Source organism: Panicum virgatum, chromosome 8K (genome assembly GCF_016808335.1).
Source record: "Panicum virgatum strain AP13 chromosome 8K, P.virgatum_v5, whole genome shotgun sequence".
NCBI classification, from domain to species: domain Eukaryota; kingdom Viridiplantae; phylum Streptophyta; class Magnoliopsida; order Poales; family Poaceae; genus Panicum; species Panicum virgatum.
Genome location: NC_053143.1, coordinates 23,623,742 through 23,633,152, shown reverse-complemented (window position 1 = coordinate 23,633,152; position 9,411 = coordinate 23,623,742). Strand labels below are relative to the sequence as shown.

Below are 9,411 nucleotides of genomic sequence, written 5' to 3'. Positions count from 1 at the left end.
GTGGTGCAGCAGAGCGGCGTGGCCGCGGGCCAGTGCCGGGGTGCGGTGCGGTGGAGCAAGGCAGGTGGCACCCTAGGGTTTGAGGCGGCGGCTTCGAGGTGGAGACGAGATGCAGGAGAGGCCGGGGATCCCGTTTATAGGGCGGCTGAGGCCTAGGCGTGCGTGCCCGGGAAGGAAGCTCGCCGGGGTTCTCGGCGTGACAGGCGCGGCCGTTTGCGCGAGGTTGATGGAGGGCCTGGCGCATGGGGCCAGCGGGTCAACGAGCGGGGCGAGCGCGTTGCGGCGGGTGAGCAGGCCGAAGCGGGAGCGGCCGTGCGCGGGGAGGAAAAGGGGGAACTGGGCCGGCCGGGTTTGGTGTTTTGGGCTGGATTCCGGTTTTCCTGTTTTCTGGATTTTCCTTCTCACTTCTTTCCCAAACACACTCAAACTAATTTGAATTCAAACTCCTATGCACTCAAACGAAGAAAACTTATGCACCAGCATGAATGCACAGACAAGTTGAACCTAAGATGAATTTTAATTACTTGTGAAAGAAAATTAAGGTTAAATGCAAGGCTAAGCAAATAAAAACCTTAGAAACTTTATCAAAGCCAATTAGATTTATTATTAATTGCTGAAATTTAAATTAGAGTGTTACAAGTATGCCACCGCCTTGGCTGTTCATCAATTTTTCTTTGATCAACTTAATGACACCTTTGTTCGATGCTTCTGCCTGACCATTAGCTTAAGCATAATATGGAGTGGAATTCAACAATTTAATCCCCATATTGGTGGCAAACTCCTCAAATTCTCCAGACGTAAACATAGTCCCCTGATCGGTCGTAATAGTCTGAGGAATACCAAGCCGATAAATAATGTGCTCCCTGACAAATTCCACCATATCTCTGGATGTCGCATTCTTCAAAGGAATTGCCAATATGAACTTATGATTTTTACTAGATGGAGGATATATCTGACCGATCAAATCAATTCCCCACCCTTTGAACGGCCACAGCTTAATTATAGGATTCATAGCCGATACAGGGGCCCTTTGCACACTGCCAAATTTCTGACACTCTAGACAACCTCTATAATATGCAAAATAATCTTCCAACATTGTCGGCCAAAAGTACTCATTCCTCCTAATCATCCATTTCATTTTAAAAGCCGACTGATGGGACCCGCAAACACCTTCATGTATCTCTCCCATTATAATTCTAGATTCTTCTTTATCAAGGCACTTGAATAATACTCCATCAATCGTTGGATAATATAATTCTATCCCCTAAAGGATGGATTAAATTTTCCTAAGTCCACCCACGGAAATGTCCCCTGCTGAGGAGGGAAACCTTCGTGCACCCAGAAAAACTGTCCCCAGAAATACAACTCTATCGAAATCTACGACAGGGATTGATTGCATGATGGTTCAACGCGCCATCAACGGCCACGGTCGCTCGGATCGTCCGCTTCAACGCGGACGCGCGCTCCCCCGCCTCCCTCTGTGCACCATCCGCGCTCGTCGCACTGCAGCAGCCAGGGTTCGAAACCCAGCATTCACATCTTTTTTCCCCGCCCTTCTCCACCCGTGACCAAAAATCCCTCGCGGGCGCTAGGGCCGGCGCCCAGATCTCCTGCGCCGCCATCTCCCCCTCCCTCCTCACTCGCCCGCGCCGCACACCACGGCCGCCCTCACCCGTGCCAGCCGCCACCATGCGCTTCGGCCAGCGCCGCTTGCAGGCTCCTCTCTCTGGCGAGTGGGCCAGGGAACGGACAGGACACCACAGCTCCACCCCGGTGCAGAGGCTAGGGGCGCTGCCGCTCATGGAGGCCGGGCCTCCGTCGCGGCATCCCAGTCGGTGCTCGATCTGCCTAGGTGCGCCCCCCACCTTCTCTCTCTCTGGCTGCGCCGCCGCCTCCAGCTGCCGGCAGCTACACCCGACACCGGTCCCCCAGATCTGGCGTGCCTCCTTGCTGGCGGCCGGCGACAGCGTGCGGCGGCGCTCGGGTGGAGGAGGACCCACGGGTGCTCGGGCGGATCTGCCCCGTCGCACGCGTTCTCTTCCTCGTCCCCCCGTCCGCCTGCCCACCGCGCATCCTCCTCCGCCCACTGGCGTCACACGCGTCCTCCGCCCGGCCCCCGGCGCACGCCTCCTCCTCCTCCGCTGGCATGTTGGCCTCCTGCTCCTCCTCTTCTGCTGCCTCCCAATGCTCCGCGGAGAGCGATTTCTCCGTGCTCATCGGACTTGGGCTTCCTATTCTCGAGCGACGCCCGGGTCGGAGGAAGTGCTTGTAGCGTGGTGGCCTATTGTGAGTCGCACACGCCGCCCCAATGTTCATCCTTCCGTCTGAAACTGAATCTCTCCTTCTGCCCATTGATGTTGAGTTGGATTACTCCAACTCCCGCATCAATGTGTGCGTTTGTCATACTCAAGAATGGCCTTCCCAATATGAGAGGGATCTGAATGTCGACTTCCATGTCGAGGATGTCAAAATCAACGGGGACAAAGAAATTCTGTATTTTCATCGGAATATCCTCGGCGATCCCCACGGGATGATGAATCGATTGGTCTGCTAGCTGCAAACACATGGTAGTAGGAGCGTGGTTAAATTACCTTTGGCATGATGCTGATGCTTGCTCGCAGATCGCAAAGAGCGTGGTTAAAGTGTTGAGCTCCGATGGAACATGTGATGGTGGGGCATCCTAATTTCTTCTTCTTCTCCAGGAGAGGGTTGAGTATAGCTGTGCTACACTCACCCATAAACTGCACGACCTCAGTGGACGGCAGGACCCTCTTATTGCCAAGGATATCCTTGAGATACTTGGCGTATGTGGGAACCTGCATGGTATCAAGAAGTGGTGTGTTGCCATAAAGCTTCTTAATTACCTCGATGAACTTGTCGAATTGCTCATCGGCCACCGGCCTCCTTTTCTGCTCTAGAAACGATAAGGCGGTTGTATCGTGATTAGTCCCGTGAAGTTCTAGGGGGTTCCACAGGGTCTTTCTGGGTAGCAATGGTATTGGATTCTTCGGCCTCCTCCAGCACCCCCGTTTTCAGCATCGGTATTCCTAGCGGTTACGGTCTTCCGCCGTGTACCTGCATCCTGCGGAACACATGGTTTTCTACGCGGATTGTCTTGCCCGCACAGATACCGCATTCACACTTTCTTTTGGGTTAACTTCTGATTTCTTGGGAAGCTCCCCCGTGTTATGGTTATGACAGGATGAGTCCAGCTGAGTTATTTTGGTCGCTATCAATTTATTGAAACTCAACTGATTTTGAATAACAGAGTTAAACCCCTCTAGTTGCACAGCCAAAGATTCAAGAGTTTTATCATTAGCAAGAAATTTCTTACTAATATTGTCATTAATTTGTTTTTTTCCGTACATGAAGTCTTTAAGCGAGGGCTGAAAACTATTATTAAAATTGTTACATTGTTGTTGGCCGAAGGGGAGGTCGGGTTTAGAATTCCAACCTTGCTGAGGACGACAGTCTGAGTCATTGGGAGTGTTGTTCTCATCCTCTTGAGTGAATGGGCAAAATTTGCCCGAGTGTCCAGTATTGCCACATTTCTCACATGTTATCTGAGACTCCATAGTCTGGATAACCTCCTGGTGTGGAGATTTCAGCTTTTTCATGAGAAGATCCATCTTGACTGCCAGTATATTGACACTGTCAATTTCATGTATTCCTTTTGCATGGGCTAGTTGCCTATCTCCCTTCCAACTCTGGTTGGAAGCAACCTTGTCGATGAGCGTTCTAGCTCCTGCAACATCGAGGGAGAGGAATGCTCCTCCCGCTGCTGCATCCATGTGATCTTGCGATCGCTGGTTCAGGCCATGGTAGAAGTTCTGAATGATAAGACATTCTTCCATGCCGTGGTGTGGGCATGCTGCAATGTATTCCTGAAGACGCTCCCAGGCTTCAAGGACTGTCTCATCCTGGAGTTGCTGAAAACTGGAAATCATATTCTGAAGGGCGTTGGTTTTGCCTAATGAAAGTACTTGACCAGAAAAGCATTGGCGCACGCATCCCAAGTGTCGAATCCTTCCTTGTAGGTGTAGAACCACGTCTTTGCTTTCCCAAGCAAAGAGAATGGGAACAGCCGAAGGCAAACATTATCCATCGTAGTGCCTTTTGGGTTGATTATGCTGCTCACTTCCAGAAAATTCTGCAGATGAGAGTTGGCATCCTCTGATGCCTTTCCGCAGAAGGGACTTGCTTGGACCATGTTGACAAGCCCAGTCTTCATCTCAAAGCCATCAGTGCCTTGGTCATTGGTCAGTCCAGTAGGGATATGGCTATTGGACGGGCCTGAGAATTAACGGAGTGTCTTCTGAGCCATGGGTATTGAAGCTGATGTTGTCAAAACCTTGATCCTAAGAAAATTCCTTCTGGTAGGACGACTATGCGTCAAATAATCCACCCAATTCTTTGTGGATCTGAGTTGAAGTGATATGGTAGATTGAAACTGGTCCTGCACTGCTCTGCAGAAATCACAATGATCCGAGAGAAATGGTAATCCCGCTAAAATTAGCGGGGATAAATTAGTAAATTTTATCAAACTATTCGACGATATCTTTAGCCAATTGCTTCCCCGGCAACGGTGCCAGAAATACTTGTTGGTGTTTCTTATGCTCAATAGAATATGGATTCCACAAGCGCACAAAATCACCGCTGTAGCACTTCATCTTGGAGTATTGCAGGGTATCATAATTTTTCTCAGGGAACCACTATGGTTACAGAGTGTCGAAGAATCGAATGACAAACTTTACTAAAGATGTCAACCGACTAACTTAGTGGGGGTAAGCCTGATAAGATAGATAAGATAATGGCCAACGATGACCGTCTGACACAGGAGACTCTAATCCTTAGAGTGGTAAGCAGCTGGGAGGACAACGAGCAAGAAAGACTCCTAAAACACTTCTAAACTATCGAGCTAGCCTCTCTAGACAAAACTTTGCTTCTAACTAGTTATCGGGAACCTAGAGCTTACTTCGGCGACCTCTGGGAAGGACTTAGAATGGGATGAGAAGGGAGTCCAACGGTAGTCGGCACTACTGCTATGAAAACACCCGAACGTGGTGGATCATAAGGGACGGACAGGGCTGTCACCACCTGCCTCCTACCACAACGGTGCCGTGGGGTGGAACACACTTTCTATCTAACACTGAGCTCAGACACCTCGTCCGTACTCAGTGTTAGGATTTCTCTTGACGCGTTTAAGAGAAATCCCCCTCAACCTAGGGGACTGACTTGAGCCCTCTAGTCCGGGTGAGAAAACCCATAAGGTAAGATCTCGAAAAACAAGATAGACAACAAAGCCTAGCTAGAGGAAAGAACTTCCGCACTCAAACAAGATAACTTGATAAATGTCAAAGGAAAAGATACAAGAGCTATACCCGACTTCCGATGACGACTCCGAAATGCCGAGACAAGCTCGACTCCTCTCTAACTCCCAAACTACCTAACCTACTCTAGAAACTAAGAATGAGAGAAGAGAACTCCTTTTGGTGTGTGTGTACAAGTGAAGGATGGGGGTGCTATTTATAGATGCTAGAGGTCGGTATTTGGCCGAGCATCAGTTGTACGCAGTTGTGGCGGTTGTGCTTAACTTCCACACCAAAACTGAGCTTGAGACACTGCAAAGTGGGGCCGGCCGGCCTAGGATTTCCTCCGTTTGGCGCTGACCTTCCAGTGGACGCTCCTGCTCTTCTCTAGATGGCGGTGGATGGTTGCTTCGGTTTGACGCAGACAATTTGTAGGCCGGCCGGCCTCTCCTAGGCCGGCCAGCCTGAGTTTGGCACGACTCGGCCCTCCGTTTCACCAACTTCTTGATGTATGAAGTCCAGAGAGGTGACTCCGGGCCAAAAGTGTAGGGATATGCGTAGAGAAAACAAAAGTTTTCTACCGCATAAACCAGGAACAACTACTGTTATAGATCACGAGATTACCACTAGACACATGGGTGCGGAACTTCTGAAGCGCGTCGATGTCATGCAGATGGAAGCTGACAGTGTAGTTGCGAGAACCTCCTCACGTGCAGCTCGTCCTTGTGCAGCAGATGCGGCACCTCCAAGGTATCCACACGTACGGGAAGAAGCGTCGTCCTCTGGACTGCTAGATCCGCGAGAGCGACCTAGGGTTTGGGCACGAGAGAGGGACGGCCAGGGAAGAGAGGGGGGCAGCAGTTAGGGTTTTGGGATGGCTGGTTTGGGCCCCCCTCCCCCATATTTATAGCCCCTAGGGGCACCCCTAGGTGGGCTCCACTTGGGCCCCACCTTAGCTGCCCCCTTTGGGCCTTACTAGGCCCATTAGTGCGCTTAATTCTAATCTGATTTGGATCTCATCCTTATCAGGCTTCTTCCCTTCAGTGTGTGACCCTATGGGCTCACGTGCGAATAGATCGCCCAAGTACTCTCACTTGGCCCAATAGTAGACAGCGGCCTCTTGCAAGATATGTCAACTCCTATACGCACGCAAAGATCATATCAGATGAGCCGTCACAATGCAATATACATGTTGTTCCTTTTGCCTCACGATATTTGGTCTAGCTCTAAGCTGACCTCTCTTTTCTCGATGCTGTGATTCAGGTCTTTGGTTAACACTTAACCCCAGCATGGCCATGCACTTCTTGATCTGAATGACTCGAGGGCCCCAGAGATATCTCTCTCATATAGAGAGGGGTAAATCCCATCTCGACCGACCATGTCTCACAACAAGCTTCTTGACAAACCCAAAAAATCACCTTTATAACTACCCAGTTACAGTGTAGCGTTTGATGGCCCCTAAGTAAGTCGGTTCACATCTTGAGTACATGCGACAATCTCAAGTCTAAGGACACAACACACATATTGTGTAATGAGAAATCACCATCTCTCGTGTTGGGTCAGTTCAGTCTCATGTCTCACATGAGCCCACATTATTAGTTTGACATCTCCATGTCCATGACTTGTGAAACATAGTTATCAACCAACACATGAGTCTAATATTCATGTATGTCCTTGGATGAACTCCGACTAGGAACCTCTTTAGAATAACCATACAAGTAAAGAGCTTCACAAACAATTCACATAATTGTCAATCAATACAAGTTGCCTTTCATGGATATTCAAGGAACACTTCATTAATCATGAATACAAGGAATTATGATCATCTCTATGATTGCCTCTAGGGCATATTTCCAACAGTCTCCCACTTGCACTAGAGTTAATCTAGAATGTATCTAATACCCATTGCTCTTGTGTGCGCCTCATGCTTGGGCTGCGGAAGAGGTTTTGTCAGCGGACCTGAAACATTCAAATCCGTGTGTATTTTGCATATCTTGATTTCACCCTGTTCAACGAACTCTCGAATAAGATGGAATTGCCGCATAACGTGTTTGCTCTTTTGGTGATTCCTTGGCTCCATTGCTTGCGCAATAGCCCCACTGTTGTCACAGAAAAGATCCAACAGACTGGATACATGCGGAAACACACCAAGCTCAATAAGGAACTTCCTTATCCAAACACCTTCCTTTGCGGCTTCGGAAGCCGCGATGTACTCGCCTTCCGTTGTAGAATCGGCCACGGTCTCCTGCTTGGAACTCTTCCAGCTAACAGCACCACCATTTATTGTGAACACAAAGCCTGATTGGGACTTTGTATCGTCTTTGTCGGTTTGTAAACTAGCATCAGTGTAACCCGTTACCACAAGCTCCTCCTTACCTCCATAGAATAGAAACACATCCTTAGTTCTTCTCAAGTACTTAAGAATGTTTTTCACAGCTGTCCAGTGACTCTCACCTGGTTCAGACTGGTACCTACTCGTAACACTTAGAGCATAAGAAACATCTGGGTGAGTACTTATCATTGCATACATAATAGATCCAATTGCCGAGGCTTATGGAAATTTGCCCATGCGCTCCCGCTCATCAGCCGTCGTAGGACACTGAGTCTTGCTAAGATGTATGCCATGTGACATAGGAAAGAACCCTTTCTTTGCCTCCTCCATGTTGAACAGTTTCAACACTTTGTCAATGTAAGTATCCTGGCTTAATCCTATAAGCCTTTTCGATCTATCTCTATAGATCTTGATGCCCAAAATGTATGCTGCTTCTCCTAAATCCTTCATCGAAAAACTATTTTTCAGTGAAGTCTTTACAGACTCCAGCATAGGAATGTCATTTCCAATCAACTATATGTCATCCACATACAGGATTAGAAATGCAACAAAGCTCCCACTTTCCTTCTTGTAAACACAAGCTTCTTCTTCATTTTTAATGAAGCCAAACCCTTTGACTACTTCATCAAAACAAATGTTCCAACTCCGAGATGCTTGCTTCAATCCATAAATGGATTTGCGAATGCTTGCAAATCTTTCCAACATTGGTCGGATCGACAAAACCCTCGGGCTGCATCATATACACGTCCTCGGTCAGATTTCCATTCAGGAAAGCTGTTTTGACATCCATCTGCCATATTTCATAGTCGAAATATGCAGCAATAGCTAGAATAATCCGAACAGATTTAAGCATCGCTATGGGCGAGAACGTCTCATCGTAGTCAACTCCTTGAACTTGTCGAAAACCTTTTACAACAAGTCGAGCTATATGGATGTTAACATTTCCATCCATATCTTTTTTCTTCTTATAGATCCATTTGCACTCTATGGTTTTTACACCATTAGGCGGGTCAATTAAGTTCCAAACTTGATTTTCTCTCATGGACTCTATTTCGGATTTCATGGCTTCCTGCCATTTCACAGAGTCAGGGTCTACCATCGCTTTTGCATATGTCGCAGGCTCATCATTGTCTAACAATAATAATTCTCGCGCTTGGCGGAGCCTTGCTGACCTTCGTGGTTGTGGCGGTGCTTCTCTTGCCATAGGCATCTCTACTTGTTCCGCTACATTAGCATCACTTGTAGAGTCTTGCCTTATAGGCTCATCTCGAACTTCTTCGAGTTGCACTGTCCTTCCACTTTTCTCTCCTTTGAGAAACTCTTTCTCTAAGAAAACTCCATTTCGAGCGACAAACACTTTGCCCTTCGATCGGTTGTAGAAGTAATACCCTAAAGTTTCCGTTGGGTATCCCATGAAAATGCACTTATCCTATTTGGGGGTAAGCTTGTCCGACTGGAGACGTTTGACAAATGCTTCACAACCCCAAATCTTTAGAAAAGACAAACTGGGAGTCTTTCCAGACCACATCTCATATGGTGTCTTAACTATGGATTTAGATGGTACCCTGTTTAGTGTGAAAGTTGTTGTTTCTAGAGCGTAACCCCAAAATGATAACGGTAGGTCCGACTGGCTCATCATCGATCGAACCATGTCCAACAGAGTTCGATTACATCGCTCAGACACATCGTTTCTCTGAGGTGTTCCAGGCGGCGTAAGTTGTGGAATAATTCCACAATTCTTCAGATGATTGCTAAATTCGTAGCTTAGAT

General features: G+C 48.1%; 1 non-coding gene across 1 annotated transcript; it reads left to right on the top strand.

Annotated features, from left to right (window-relative positions):
- The first annotated feature begins 3,852 nt into the window (after positions 1 to 3,852).
- On the top strand, positions 3,853 to 3,959 carry LOC120646590. The gene has a single exon (XR_005664492.1). It is a non-coding gene; the product is annotated as a small nucleolar RNA R71 (small nucleolar RNA).
- Positions 3,960 to 9,411: the final 5,452 nt, after the last annotated feature.